Consider the following 14,315-nt stretch of genomic DNA (forward strand, 5'->3'; position numbering starts at 1 on the left):
CTCATTCTTTTCACGCTGTATATGCGATTGGAACAGGAAGAAACTGTACCATACAGTACGATGCTAACGAGTTTGCAACGTATGTAAACGTAGATCGCTGTTCAGAAATGGTGTTACAAGTAAACAATAGACCACAATTGTCTTATGCTCTCTGTGCATGAACAGAAGATAAAAACATTTCACTGCTTCAACTGGTCAGTACTAAGTAAGTAAGTATGAGGGCAAAATTGAACTTATCTGGCTTTGCACTGACAGAACTTTTACAGGTAGAAACCTACTTAATTTACAGCGTTGATCCCTTTCAGGTCAATCCACACTTAAGAAGGTGTGCAAAATATCCTGTTACAACTTGTTAGTGGAAGAGTTCTCTTCATTGGACGTAAAATGTTTTCACGACAAAATTCTTTGGATGCGGAAATAGCTGGAAGTCAGAGTGTGGCAAATCTACTGAACAGCTCGTACATGAATTATTTTCTAAAATGGTCCAAGGGTTGTTAACACGAACTACCTCTTCGTAATTGAAATATTTAACAATATTACGGGATTCCCGTGAACAATTTACATATGGTACATGGAAATCAGAACTGAATTCTCAGATAAATTTGTGGCAATACAGCAATGAGGTTAACAACATCCGCAGCTTGTTCCGACTGAATGTTGGGTGTCTTTCTCGTAGTTTTCGGGCAATTTCTTTCTTACTTTCTTCCTTCCTTTTAAGCAGTTCAATTAACTGATTTTTAAATGACGCAACGTAATGGATACCCTGGGGGCAATCAACACAGGGCAGCAATAATATCTGATAGTTTCTCATGACAGTTTGCGTCACATGGCACTTCTTTGAAAGGAAGGAAGCATAGTCGGAATTTCCTGAAATTGAATAGTGTCATTTGATTCTTAGGCAGATATCGAATGTAAGCCAACTAAGTAAAAGGAGGGGGGGGGGTGGACTTCAGATGACCGGGAGGAGATGAGTAGAGCTCTCCTATATTTCTCTGATTATTTATTACAGCAGTGTGGAGTTTAAAAGGGAATACGTTGCTATACTTGAACGTGAAGAATACATAAGCTAAATTGTTTGAAATTTGATTGGTGATGTCACAGCAGAAACTGTACAGCCAAGACGTCAAAAGTTCGAAAACGAAATGGCAAAGGAACACCACACCGCAACACGATATGAGGTATGCAGCAAATTATGTCTGTTAATGATAAACTAAACTAAGGCTTATGTTGTAAGCATCGAACCTTCGCCTTGCTTAATTCTTGACAGTAAAAGAAACGGAAGGGTTCTATCTGAGAAGCGAGCTAAACAAGGATGCCGAAGAACGAAGGCGACTGCAGTAAAATGATGCAGACAAAGACAACATCGTCAGCTACAAAGCTTCGTTGGTATTCGCTAATAACACCGAATAGGTAAGTAGTGCCTGAAAGTATAGATACGAAGCACATCACTGAATCAAGGTGAAACGTGGAAACCGGTCAAATCGGGGAAGAAGGAACTTGTACAATTTGAAACGGTGTGCTACAGAAGTGGAACAGAAACTCAGTGTTATAATTAGAGTACAAGGAAGATGTGAGGAAAACAAGTTTTTTTAGTGGTTTTCCCGTTATGAAAATGGTGAAAGTCAACTGATGACAAACCTCGTTCTGGTAGTCCTTCCACGGACCGAACACATGAAAATGTTGGAAACATTCGTGCAATCATCAACGAAGATCGACGACGGACCACTGAAGAAATTGTGGAGCTGTCGGAAATGACTGAGTTCAGTGCAGCGAATTGTGACAGAAGATTTTCGAATGAAAAGAGTGGCTGCCAAATTTGTGGCACGACTGCTGAACAAAACCAAGGTGGCGTGGAAGCATGCAGTGCTTTGAAAGAACTACCGAAATGATCCGCACTTTTTTTCAAAAAATTATGGAGGCTTTCTACTTGGAAGATGCCTTTTTATTGCAGTTAGGTACTGGATTTTCCATCATGACAATGCCCCTGCTCACACAGTTTTTGACCAAAAATGGTAGGACCCCCCCTCCACAATTCTTACCCGATTTTCTGTTTTGTTTTATAGAATGAAAAACAGACATGAAATGAAAGCAGTTTGCTGATCTCGCTGAGCTGAAGGGAAAAAAATGTGACGGAGGCGCTGTAAAACATCACAGAAGATGAATTTAAACTGTTCTGAAAAATGGAATAAAAGATCTGACAAGTGCGTTAGTGGAAGTGGAGAGTATTTGGAAGGTGATTGAAGGTTTGTGCTTGAAATGTGAATAAATAAGTTAAAAAAGTTCGGTTTATTTTGGGTAACCTCTCATATGTAGGGATAAAAATACAAGCACAAGAGGGGAAAGAAGGACTCTAAAAAAAAAAAAAAAAATCGGTTGATCAAAACATGTCGTGACTCTTGTGTGCAAAGCGGCGTTCTGCTGTGCGAAACCATCGGCCTCTTCTAAACCTCAAACTGCAAATTGTACGGTTGTCTCGTGCAAGTTGCGGAGAGGGACGGAAGCAGCAACTGTGCTGCCACTGGTGTCTGAATCTATTTTTAGACGTTCAATTAGGACAGGCCTCCCTACAGCATGAACGGCAATTGCGTCCAATGAGAGACATTTCCGGCAGTGGTAGGCTGAGTCAGCGAGGACCGCGCCACCTGCTGGATTAGCTGGACGAGTTCGGCATGCGCTACCCAGATCACGGAATAGTCATGTGATTCGTTTCAAATCTAGGTCCTATCACAATCGCAGACAGTACTCACAAAAGAATTACACCCTGACCAAAATTTAATGTATTACGCAAGTGCGATACGGTATTTATGAAACTATATAGAGATATTTATGACATAAAGCGTATTAAATTAATAAACGTTCATTCCATTCGGAGATGATGTCCGCCACCACGTCCTTAGCTAGCTTTCATTTATTGTGAATCTCATGGCCAGCGCAAAGTCCAAAGTAAATTCAAGAAAACGCAGGTGACACCTGTATATAAGAATGGTAAAAGAAGGCAGAATTAAAGACCAGAGTCCATAACTAATTTGCTGGAGAATTCTAGAACACGTGAGTTCTAATATAATAAATTTCCTAAGGACCGGAAAGCTTACGTCCACGAATCAGCATAGCTTTAGAAAGCATCTCTCAGTTTACCCTTTTCTCACATGATATACTGTGAACTATGGATGAAGGGCAACAGGCAGATTTCATATTTCCAAATTTCCGAAAAGCAATTGACAGGGTACCTCACTGCAGACTTAACTAAGGTATGAGCATACGTTACAGGTCCCCAGATATGTGGGTGGCTCGAAGACTTCTTAAGTAACAGAACCCAGCATTTTGTCCTCGACGGTGAGTGAGCACAGACAAAGGTATCATCAGGAGTGCCCCAGCAAAGTGTGATGGGACCGCCATTATTTCCTACAAATATATATGATTTGGTGGATATGGTGGGCAGCAATCTGAGGCTGTTTGCTGATGATGCTGTGGTGTATGGGGAGTGTTGAAGGTGACTGACCGTAGGATGATACAAGATGACACAAAATTTTTAATTTGGAGGAGTAGAAAAAACAAATCCATAATGTTCGAATACAGCAATAGCAGTCTGCTGCTTGACACTTTCACTTCTATTAAAGCACGAGTGCGTAATGACTGCAGTAAAGAAGGATAATGGTTGATATCGGTTTACTAGGAGAATTTTACCGGAAAGTGTGATTCATCTGTAAAGGAGACCGCACACAGGACAGTAGAGCGACTTCTTCTTGAGTATGGGAATTCCAGGAGGCGACATTATTTTCGAGGGACGCTATTGAGAAATTTAGAGAACTGGCATTAGAAGCTGACTGCAGAACGATTCTACTGCCTCCAACATACATTTCGCGTAATGGCCACGAAGATAAGATACCAGAAATAAGGGCTCATACGGAGGCTACAGACAGTCGTTTTTCCTTCGCTCTATTTGCAACTGGGAGGACTAGTAGCGGTACATGGTATCTCCGCCACGCACCGTACGGCGGCTTGCAGAGTGTGTATGCGCGTAGATGTAGATCAACAGCAGCACGAGGTGTGACCCCCAGGGACAAGAATACACTCTGTGAATGTTGTGTCAGTTCTTGACGGTTGGAGGCTCGTATGAACGCGTACGTCTTCCACAGCATCCCAGACATGCCCTATAGGTGACAAACGATGGGACTGGTCAGGCCAGACCAGGATCCATACATTCCTCAAGGCATTTGTGGCGTGTGTAGCAGTGTGGGGCCTTGCATTATCGTGTCGGAATATGTCGTACGGTATCCAAGTCACTGAGGGTGTGAAAAGAGTGATCATCATTTTTATCAGACTGGTGAGCATCCTCTTACCTTTTCATTGCCAAGTGGTTATTAACACTACTACCCCCCATGCTGTCGCAGTAAGTAAAAACATTCGTTTTTCGACACAATTTGCCGTGTACGACACAATTTGCCGTGTAACTACAACACGAGACGACGTCTTAAAGCTTTTTCTATTTTCTCGCCACAAAGAAACAACCTCCAGTTCTCAGCATTGCGCTAACATTTATATGTAACTTCTGCATGCTTATCTGAAGATAATACTGAGAAGGATAGAAAACTAGTTAATGGAAATGAACATTTATTAAAGAACTGGTTCCAGTTATATGTATTTATATTCAACAAAACTTAATTGACTGCCTTATCATATAGTCGATTTTCACATGCACGATCTGTTTTAAATTAACTTGTCACAGCGCACTGCACTGGTGCATGTCATTCCAGTCTCAAGTCGATATAACACATGCCGTGATAGTTGACGGTAAACAACGAATCGGACGACGCTATCCTTTTCAGATAATATTTGTGTTGTCTATTTAATGTATGACAGCGATCCTGTTTAGTTGTCACTATAAAAAATGAAGCTTAGCGCTCCAAAAGGTATGTTTATGACATTTTCAACCGGCATAATGACGTATATCGACTTAGAACTAAACTAATACGGGTTTTATCCGAAATCGGTGGCTACAAAATGTCCTCTACGTGGCTCCACTTTCGTAAATGGTTCTCTTACTACCTTAACAGTAGAGTTACAAACTTCAGATGTATTTGCGAACACTTTTTTGCACTTTCTAGTGGGCAATGCTACTGCATGGTAAAAACGGGCCCCTCCTTAGAGCAAATATCTCAAACTACTGCCTGGACAAAAATACAGGGTGATCAAAAAGTCAGTATATGTTTGAAAACTGAATAAATCACGGAATAATGTAGATAGAGAGGTACAAATTGACACACATGCTTGGAATGACATGGGGTTTTATTAGAACAAAAAAAAAATTACAAAAGTTCAAAAAATGTCCGACAGATGGCGCTTCATCTGATCGGAATAGCAATAATTAGCATAACAAAGTAAGACAAAGATGATGATCTTTACAGGAAATGCTCAATATGTCCACCATCATTCCTCAACAATAGCTGTAGTCGAGGAATAATGTTGTGAACAGCACTGTAAAGCATGTCCGGAGCTATGGTCAAGTATTGGCGTCGGATGTTGTCTTTCAGCATCGCTAGAGATGTCGATCGATCACGATACACTTGCGACTTCAGGTAACCTCAAAGCCAATAATCGCACGGACCGAGGTCTGGGGACCTGGGAGGCCAAGCATGACGAAAGTGGCGGCTGAGCACACACGATCATCACCAAACGACGCGCGCAAGAGATCTTCCACGCGTCTAGCAATAGGGGGTGGAGCGCCATCCTGCATAAACATCGTACGTTCCAGCAGGTGTTTCTGATTCTCTCTCTCTCTCTCTCTCTCTCTCTCTCTCTCTCTCTCTCATTACAGCTTTGTTGTTTTTTTTTCTAATAAATCCCCATGTCATTCCAAGCAGCATGTGTGTCAATTTTTACCTATCTGCATTATTCCGTGGTTTATTAAGTTTTCAAATTTATACTGACTTTTTGATCACCCGGTATGTCTCGAGCGTTTTCTATAGAACTCTCGGGGAGCTATTCGTAATGCGGTCGTTTTTTTTCTTTTCCTGCAGTAATGACACATGGCAACATCCGTCCATATAATTACGTTTCTAGCATTTGTAGATTTAGAGAAAGCTTTTGACAATGTTGACTGGAATAGTCTCTTTCAAATTCTGAAGGTGTCAGGGGTAAAATACAGGGAGCGAAAGGCTATTTACAATTTGTACAGAAACCAGGAGGCAGTCGAGGGACATGAAAGGGAAGCAGTGGTTGGGAAGGGAGTGAGACAGGGTTGCAGCCTTTCCCCGATGTTATTCAATCTTTATATTCAGCAAACAGTGAAGGAAACAAAAGAAAAATTCGGAGTAGGTATTAAAATCCAAGGAGAAGAAATAAAAACTTTGAGGTTTGCCGATGACATTGTAATTCTGTCAGAGACAGCAAAGGACTTGGAAGAGCAGTTGAACGGAATGGATGGTGTCTTGAAGGGAGGGTATAAGATGAACATCAACAAAAGCAAAACGAGGATAATGGAATATAGTCGAATTAAGTCGGGTGATGCTGAGGGAATTAGATTAGGAAATGAGACACTTAAAGTAGTAAAGGAATTTTGCTATTTGGGGAGCAAAATAACTGATGATGGTCGAAGTAGGGAGGATATAAAATGTAGACTGGCAATGGCAAGGAAAGCATTTCTGAAAAAGAGAAATTTGTTAACATCGAGTATAGATTTAAGTGTCAGGAATTCGTTTCTGAAAGTATTTGTATGGAGCGTAGCCATGTATGGAAGTGAAACATGCACGATAACTAGTTTGGACAAGAAGAGAATAGAAGCTTTCGAAATGTGGTGCTACAGAAGAATGCTGAAGATTAGATGGGTGGATCATATAACTAATGAGGAGGTATTGAATAGAATTGGGGAGAAGAGGAGTTTGTGGCACAACTTGACAAGAAGAAGGAATCGGTTGGTAGGACATGTTCTGAGGCATCAAGGGATCACAAATTTAGCATTGGAGGGCAGCGTGGAGGGTAAAAATCGTGGAGGGAGACCAAGAGATGAATACCCTAAGCAGATTCAGAAAGATGCAGGTTGCAGTAAGTACTGGGAGATGAAGAAGCTTGCACAGGATAGAGTTGCATGGAGAGCTGCATCAAACCAGTCTCAGGACTGAAGACCACAACAACAACAACAACAACAACAACAACATTACATAATCGAAGCTGCTGCGTTGCCGATTGGTCGGCTATCTGAAGATGCGCAGCAATATCGGAATAAGGATTTGCGGCGTTACCGAGAATATTTTACAATCAAATATTCACGTAATAAAACTATGCAAATCGCATCCCATCGGCTTCTGGCATCTACTGATCGGTTCATCTCAACAGTCCAGAGAATAACAACTGAAGAAGATAAACAGTTGCCCCCAGACAACCCGACAGCGACCCTTCTGAAAGCAATAACAAAGCTACCAATGTGACTATGATTTCGACTGAAAAATATAAAATATCCAATAACAATTTTCAATACGAAAATTTCCGCTTCTAATTCGTCATCCACGACCTCTTATTACATTATACAAGAAGTTTCACTCGAATCCGCTAAATTTATAACTTTTAATCTGCTATTCTGAATTTTGTAATTCCGAATCATCGAGCCCAAGAATTTAAAAAGAACACAATGTTGTTGGATTTTATATCCAGTTTTCGATTAGGTCCTGGTTTTGAAGCGAGTTGGCCCACTGTGAACCGCAAGGAAACAACTGCGCACTGATTTGCCACCACCAGTCTCTCATCTTTAGTGACGAGGTAGTATTTAGAGCAGATACCATTCGAGAATCACGGCGAAATACGCAAATATCAACGAATTAATATTTCGGGTAGCTTCAGTTTCTCCATCAAGAACGAAGAGTTAGGAAAAAAAGGTAGACTACGGTTTAAAGTCCCGTCGACGACGATGTCATTTAGAGGCAGAGAGCACACGCTACGAGCTGGTGAAGGATAGTGAAGAAAATCAGCCCTGTCCTCACTTTTAGGGGAGGTACAGTAAACCTGAAACTGGAAGCTTGGACGGCAGTTTGCACCGCCGTCCTCACGAACTCGAATCGTTGTGGCAACCACAGTTTCATCTCGCACGGTAACAGCTACAGAAGAGAGCACGAGGCATGGGATTAAACTTACGTTTTATCAGTGTCAGTTGTCAATATACTAGGGGGTTATAATTAAATTTTCGATACTTGAGCCTGTGCATGTGGAAAAACATTTATCCATGTTGTTACTCAACTTTATAGGAGTGACGTTCAGACTGTGTGCTGCAGAATCTGCGTTTTTAGTAGTGTCAGCTTCACAACTTGCTGTGAGGCGCCGGAATTGGTACCGCGAAGTTGGGTTTAAACACAAGCATAAGTGTGCATTACAGTTGCAGGTCGTCAACATGGGTCTGGACCATATGAGCTGTTTTATGAACACAACAGCAATAGTGATGCTGCTACACGTGAGTATCGACACATTAAAGGAATACGGAGAGGTCCTCGTTCCGCACCAGGGTTAAAGAAGATGGTTCGGAAATTCGAATTAACTGGTGATTTGGGAATTGCTACCGAAAGATACCGATGGCCAACTGCGTCACACATTGCTGAAGTTACTGTTGCCATGGCTAATAATGTTGGACGCAATGTGCGATCTTCAAGTAGTGCACGACTGCTTCACGACAGCTGAACATTCCATGGGCCACATCCCACATGACATGTTTCGGGCCGCAGTAGCGCAATCTCTACTGCGTTCCACACTGTCGTGAGCAACGTTAGTAACCTGGAAGATAAACATGGTACGTTATTAACAAATGTTACCCTCTCATGTAGAAATTAAAATAGTTTCTTTCAACGGTTTATTCTTTACTTCTCTTCCACATGTCCTTCAAAATGTTTCCATTAAGTTTCGTTGTCCGAAGATGACTCATTTTCCCGTGAGGGCCCTCTCAAGTAACAAAAGTTTAGTTATAACCACCCAGCATATATGGCGTACTGTCTTGTGGCTATTTATGTTGTCTGACTACTCCAGCACAAAGCATTGCTTTGAAGTATCGCTTTCGCACTACGCAAACTGTTTCATACCATCAAGTCCACAATTTAAGTGACATGATGTGACGTCAAACGTGCGCAGGCGTAACAATGACAGCATTTATTTTCCAAGGTCACAGCTGAGGTGGTGAATGCGACGAGTGTGATATCATGTATTCTATAATTCTTGCTTGATACTGATTTTACGCGTAGTGAATTTTGATGAGTGGTGTGTCCCCCATTTTGATAACGTAGTGTGTTTGGGGGGAAGAGAACAAACTTCAAGGTCATCGGTCTCTTCGGATTAGGGAAGGACGGGGAAGGAAATCGGCCGTGCCCTTTCAAAGGAACCATCCCGGCATTTTCCTGGAGCGATTTAGGGGAATCACGGAAAACCTAAATCAGGATGGCCGGACGCGGGATTGAACCGTCGTCCACCCGAATGCAAGTCTCAGCAGTAAATGTACAAAAGAAACAAGTGGTTGAAATCAAATTTTTAAACCAAATATTAGACATGACTAATCCATGGGGTAAAAAGGTGAAGGAGAAGTAAAAAACTAAAATATAAGAATAATGGCCTCTAAGCGAGCAAACTATCCAACCTTATAGTTTAAAAAGGAATCTGAGCCAAGTAAAACCTTAAATCCTTTTCACACTTGTCAGTGATACCTTCAATTGAGAAAATATAGTTATATAGGAAAGTCACTGCCATCTTTGCCGAATTAAAAAAAAAATACAAAATCACCGAGATGCACTGAAAGTGGCACGCCACCAGAACAGCGTGGAGGGCATCGTTTTAAAACAGCTTCTTTCCACCCATGTGACTAGAGTGATGGCTGCTCTGACAGAATTGTTGGCTTGGTATTATGCCAGAACCTACTAGCGCACATCTGATAACCATTAACGGGCGATAAGTTAACAATCAGTGGTGTTTTACCCGCTCTAGTCGTACAATAATGTGGATAATCAAATGATATAACTCTGTTACACGCAGAGGATGTGGTTCAGTAACCTCAGTTGATTAACTGTCCGGTTCCATGATGTTTCCCGGCCGCAGTGTGACATTCATCCCTAGCAGTGCTTTGTGAACAACGGCAAACATAACCACGGTTCGTAACTGTGCCCGTAACAACGGGCCCTTTCGTGTCAAAGAGGCGAGGACACGAAGCAACCACGGCACTCAACTCCAATTCAAAGGAAGAGCGGTGCAAAAGCCTGCCCTCCCACCCACGTACGTTTTCCTTAATTATCCTAACTCGGCTCCAGCGAATGACGGTTTTTTTAAGTAATGTGATGAAGAGTAAGGAGACAGCGTAGCACGGACAAGAGGATCTTGTTTAGTTTAACCCAGTGAAGTGTGCGTTCATCTATAATTTAATGACTACTTTTCCTTAAAGTATGGAGTAAGAGAACTTTAGCATCACACCATCACATCCAATTGTCCCCAGTAGCCGCCATAACTAACGACAAATACATTGCAAGATACGTTTTATCTGTTGAGGGCACTCTGGCTCCAGCGAAGGCTATTTAACCTGTTGCTAATAATATATCACGACAGGAGCGCAATAAGGCACCGCCGATATTGGACGCTGGAAGAGTGACTCTCAAGGGATGAGGTTTTTCATCTCCAAGTAACCGACTCACTGCGGTGTTTCTCTCTCTCTCTCTCTCTCTCAATAAAATTTTATCAATACGCTGCCACGACGTTGCCTAAATTACATTCGAAGCCCTCGCCAAGTTCCTTCGTAGGAAGACCAAGAATTACACAAGAAATGTAGGAAGAAGGGGGGGGGGGGGGGGGACACACCAGAACGTTCTTACAAGGATGCAGATAAAATAAGTGAAAGAGTTAGATGTCTTTGGACAATCCAGTCAAAGTAATAAAACGAAGAACACGAGCAGCTGCTCGAGCGTCATCCGCTAAAATATCCTGTAAAGTAGACGGCAGAGACAGGACAACACGAGATTGACTAAAACGGGGACACGACAGTAAAACATGGCGCACTGTTAATGCATGACCACAAGGGCACTGCAGGGCTGGGTCACCGGAGAGCAGGTAGCGGTGGCTAAACCGGCAATGCCCAATCCGCAACCTGGTCAGAAGGACCTCTTCTCGCCGAGAGGGTCGGGAGGAGGTTGTCCAAGCAGTTGGGAACGGTTTTACTGCCTGGAGCTTGTTTCCTTGAAGTGAGGACCAAGTATCCCACCACAAGGACACAAGCCTCTTACAAACAACCCCACTAACGTCAGATGACGGGACACAATGGGACGCTGGCCGAGGCAGGAGGACTGCAGCCTTGGCTGCAGCATCAGCAGCCTCATTCCCAGGCACTCCTACATGGCCGGGAACCCACAGAAAGCTGACACGAGAGCCACCCTCAGCGAAAGAATGGAGGGACTGCTGGATCCGTTGCACCAATGGATGGACCGGATATGGAGCTCCAAGGCTCTGAAGAGCACTGAGTGAATCAGAGCAAACACATACGATGAATGGCGGTGGCGGCGGGCATACTGAACGCCTGATGGAGAGCAAAAAGCTCGGCCGTAAAGCTGGAACACTGGTCGAGGAGCCGGTATTTAAAGGTGACTGCCCCGACGACAAAGGCACAGCCGACACCATCGTCAGTTTTGGAGCCATCAGTGTAAATAAAGGTGTGACTGGCAAGCCGCGCACGAAGTTCGACAAACCGTGAGCAATACACTGCAGCCGGAGTACCCTCCTTCGGGAGCGAGCTGAGGTCGAGATAAACATGAACCGGAGCCTGGAGCCAAGGTGGTGTCGGGCTCTCGCCCTCTCTGAAGGTGGTAGGGAGGGCAAAATCCAATTGTCGAAGCAGGCGACGAAAGCGGACTCCAGGGGGCAGCAGGGCAGACACATACAACCCATACTGACGGTCGAGAGAATCGGCGAAGAAGGACTGATAAGAGGGGTGGTCGGGCATTGACAACAGCCGGCAGGCATACCGACAAAGCAGTACGTCGCGCCGGTAGGTCAATGGTAATTCGGCAGCTTTAGCATAAAGACTCTCGTCGGGACTAGTGTAGAAAGCTCCGGTCGCAAGACGTAACCCCCTATGGTGGATGGAGTTGAGACGGCGTAAGAGGGATGGCCGAGCAGACGAGGCTCCCATAATCCCGCTCCCCAAGATGAACCACTAAGAACTCTGAGGACATTAAGAGAACGTGTACAACGTGCAGCCAAATAAGAGACGTGCGGAGACCAGCAAAGTTTCCTGTCCAGTGTGAGCCCTAGAAACTTAGTTGTTTCCACGAATGGGAGAACAACGGGACCGAGATGTAAGGATGGCGGAAGGAACGCTTTATATCGCCAAAAGTTGATGCAAACCGTCTTCTCTTCAGAGAACCGGAAGCCATTTGCCACACTCCATGAGTATAGGCTGTCTAGACAACGCTGAAGGCAGCGCTCCAGGAGGCATGTTCGCGAAGTCATCGACAAAAAGAGAGCCTGAGACATTAGGTGGAATGCAATCCATAATTGGATTGATCGCTATGGCAAAAAGGGCTACGCTCAAGACGGAGCCCTGAGGCACTCCGTTCTCCTGGAGGAAGACGTCGAACAATACGGAACCCACACGTACCCTAAACTGTCGATCTGTTAAAAAGGAATCAATAAAAAGGGGCAGGCGACCGCGTAGACCCCACCTGTGCATAGTGCGGAGGATACCTCCTCTCCAACAGGTTTCATAAGCCTTCTCCAAATCGAAGAACACGGCGACCGTTTGGCGCATTCGCAAAAAGTTGTTCATGATGAATGTCGACAAGGTCACAAGGTGGTCAACAGCGGAGCGGCGGCGATGAAAGCCGCATTGAACATTGGTAAGTAGCCGTCGAGATTCAAGAATCCAAACTAACCGAGCGTTAACCATGCGCTCCATCACCTTACAGACGCAGCTTGTAAGAGAAATGGGGCGGTAACTAGAAGGTAGGTGTCTATCCTTCCCGGGTTTGGGTATAGGAACAACGACGACGTCACGCCAACGCATGGGGACTTGACCGTCGGTCCAGACGCGATTGTAGGTACGAAGAAGGAAGCTTTTGCCTGCCGGAGAAAGGTGTGCCAGCATCTGAACGTGAATGGCATCTGGCCCCGGAGCAGAGGACCGGGACAGTGCAGGTGCACGTTCGAGTTCCCGCATAGTAAAGGGGGCATTGTAATTTTTCAGATTCAGCGAGGGGAAGGAAGGTCGCCGAGCCTCTTCTGCCTCTTTCCTGGGAAGGAAGGCAGGGTGGTAATGGACGGAGCTTGAAACCTCCGCGAAAAAGCGGCCGAAGGCGTTGGAGATATCCACAGGATCAACAAGGACCTCATCACCTAAAGTCAGGCCAGGTACCGAGGAGTGGGCCTTAATGCCCGACAGCCGGCGCAGGCCACCCCAGACGACAGAAGAGGGAGTAAAACTGTTAAAGGAGCTGGTGAAAGAGGCCCAACAAGCTTTTTTGCTGTCTTTGATGACTCTACGGCATTGCGCTCGGAGTCGTTTGTATCCAATACAATTCGCCAACGTAGGATGGCAGCGAAAGGTGCGTAAAGCACGTCGTCGAGCACGGATAGTGTCTCGACAAGCCTCATTCCACCAGGGGACGGAAACGCGACGTGAAGAAGAGGCAGTACGAGGAATGGAACGTTCGGCAGCATTGATGATAACAGCCGTGAGGTATTCAACCTGACTGTCACAACTGAGAAAATCGTGGTTCGGAAAGGTCGCCAGGGAGGAGTAAAGTCCCCAGTCAGCTTCCGGTATGTTCCAGCTCGAAGGACGTGGGGATTGGGTGTGGTGCAGGAGACGAACGACACAGGGGAAGTGGTCGCTCGAATAGGTGTCAGAAAGGACATACCACTCGAACCGACGGGCAAGAGTGGTAGAACAGATCGAGAGGTCCAAGTGGGAGTAGGTATGAGTACAGTCCGAGAGAAAAGTCGGGACGCCAGTATTGAGGCAGACAAGATTGAGATGGTTGAAGACATCCGCCAAGAGGGAGCCTCTCTGACAGGATGCAGGAGAGCCTCAAAGGGGATGATGGGCATTGAAGTCGCCAAACAATAAAAACGGCGGAGGAAGCTGAACAATCAGGTGCATCATGTCAGCCCAACTGACTGCGGATGACGATGGAGTGTAGACGGTACAAACAGAAAAAGTAAAGGCAGAAAGAGTAATACGGACAGCTATTGCTTGGAGTGGGGTGGTCAATGGGAGAGGATGGTAATAGACATCGTCCCAAACGAGCAACATGACCCCACCATGAGCTGGAATACCGTCCACAGGGGGGAGGTCAGACCGCTCCGAGGTATAG

At 44.7% G+C, this 14,315-nt stretch overlaps 1 protein-coding gene across 1 annotated transcript in view; it reads right to left on the reverse strand.

Annotated features, from left to right (window-relative positions):
* Positions 1–14,315, reverse strand: part of LOC126259495 (WD repeat-containing protein 47) — a 703,557-nt gene that overhangs the window by 223,698 nt on the left and 465,544 nt on the right. The window lies entirely within an intron of this gene.

Source organism: Schistocerca nitens, chromosome 5, assembly GCF_023898315.1.
Source record: "Schistocerca nitens isolate TAMUIC-IGC-003100 chromosome 5, iqSchNite1.1, whole genome shotgun sequence".
NCBI classification, from domain to species: domain Eukaryota; kingdom Metazoa; phylum Arthropoda; class Insecta; order Orthoptera; family Acrididae; genus Schistocerca; species Schistocerca nitens.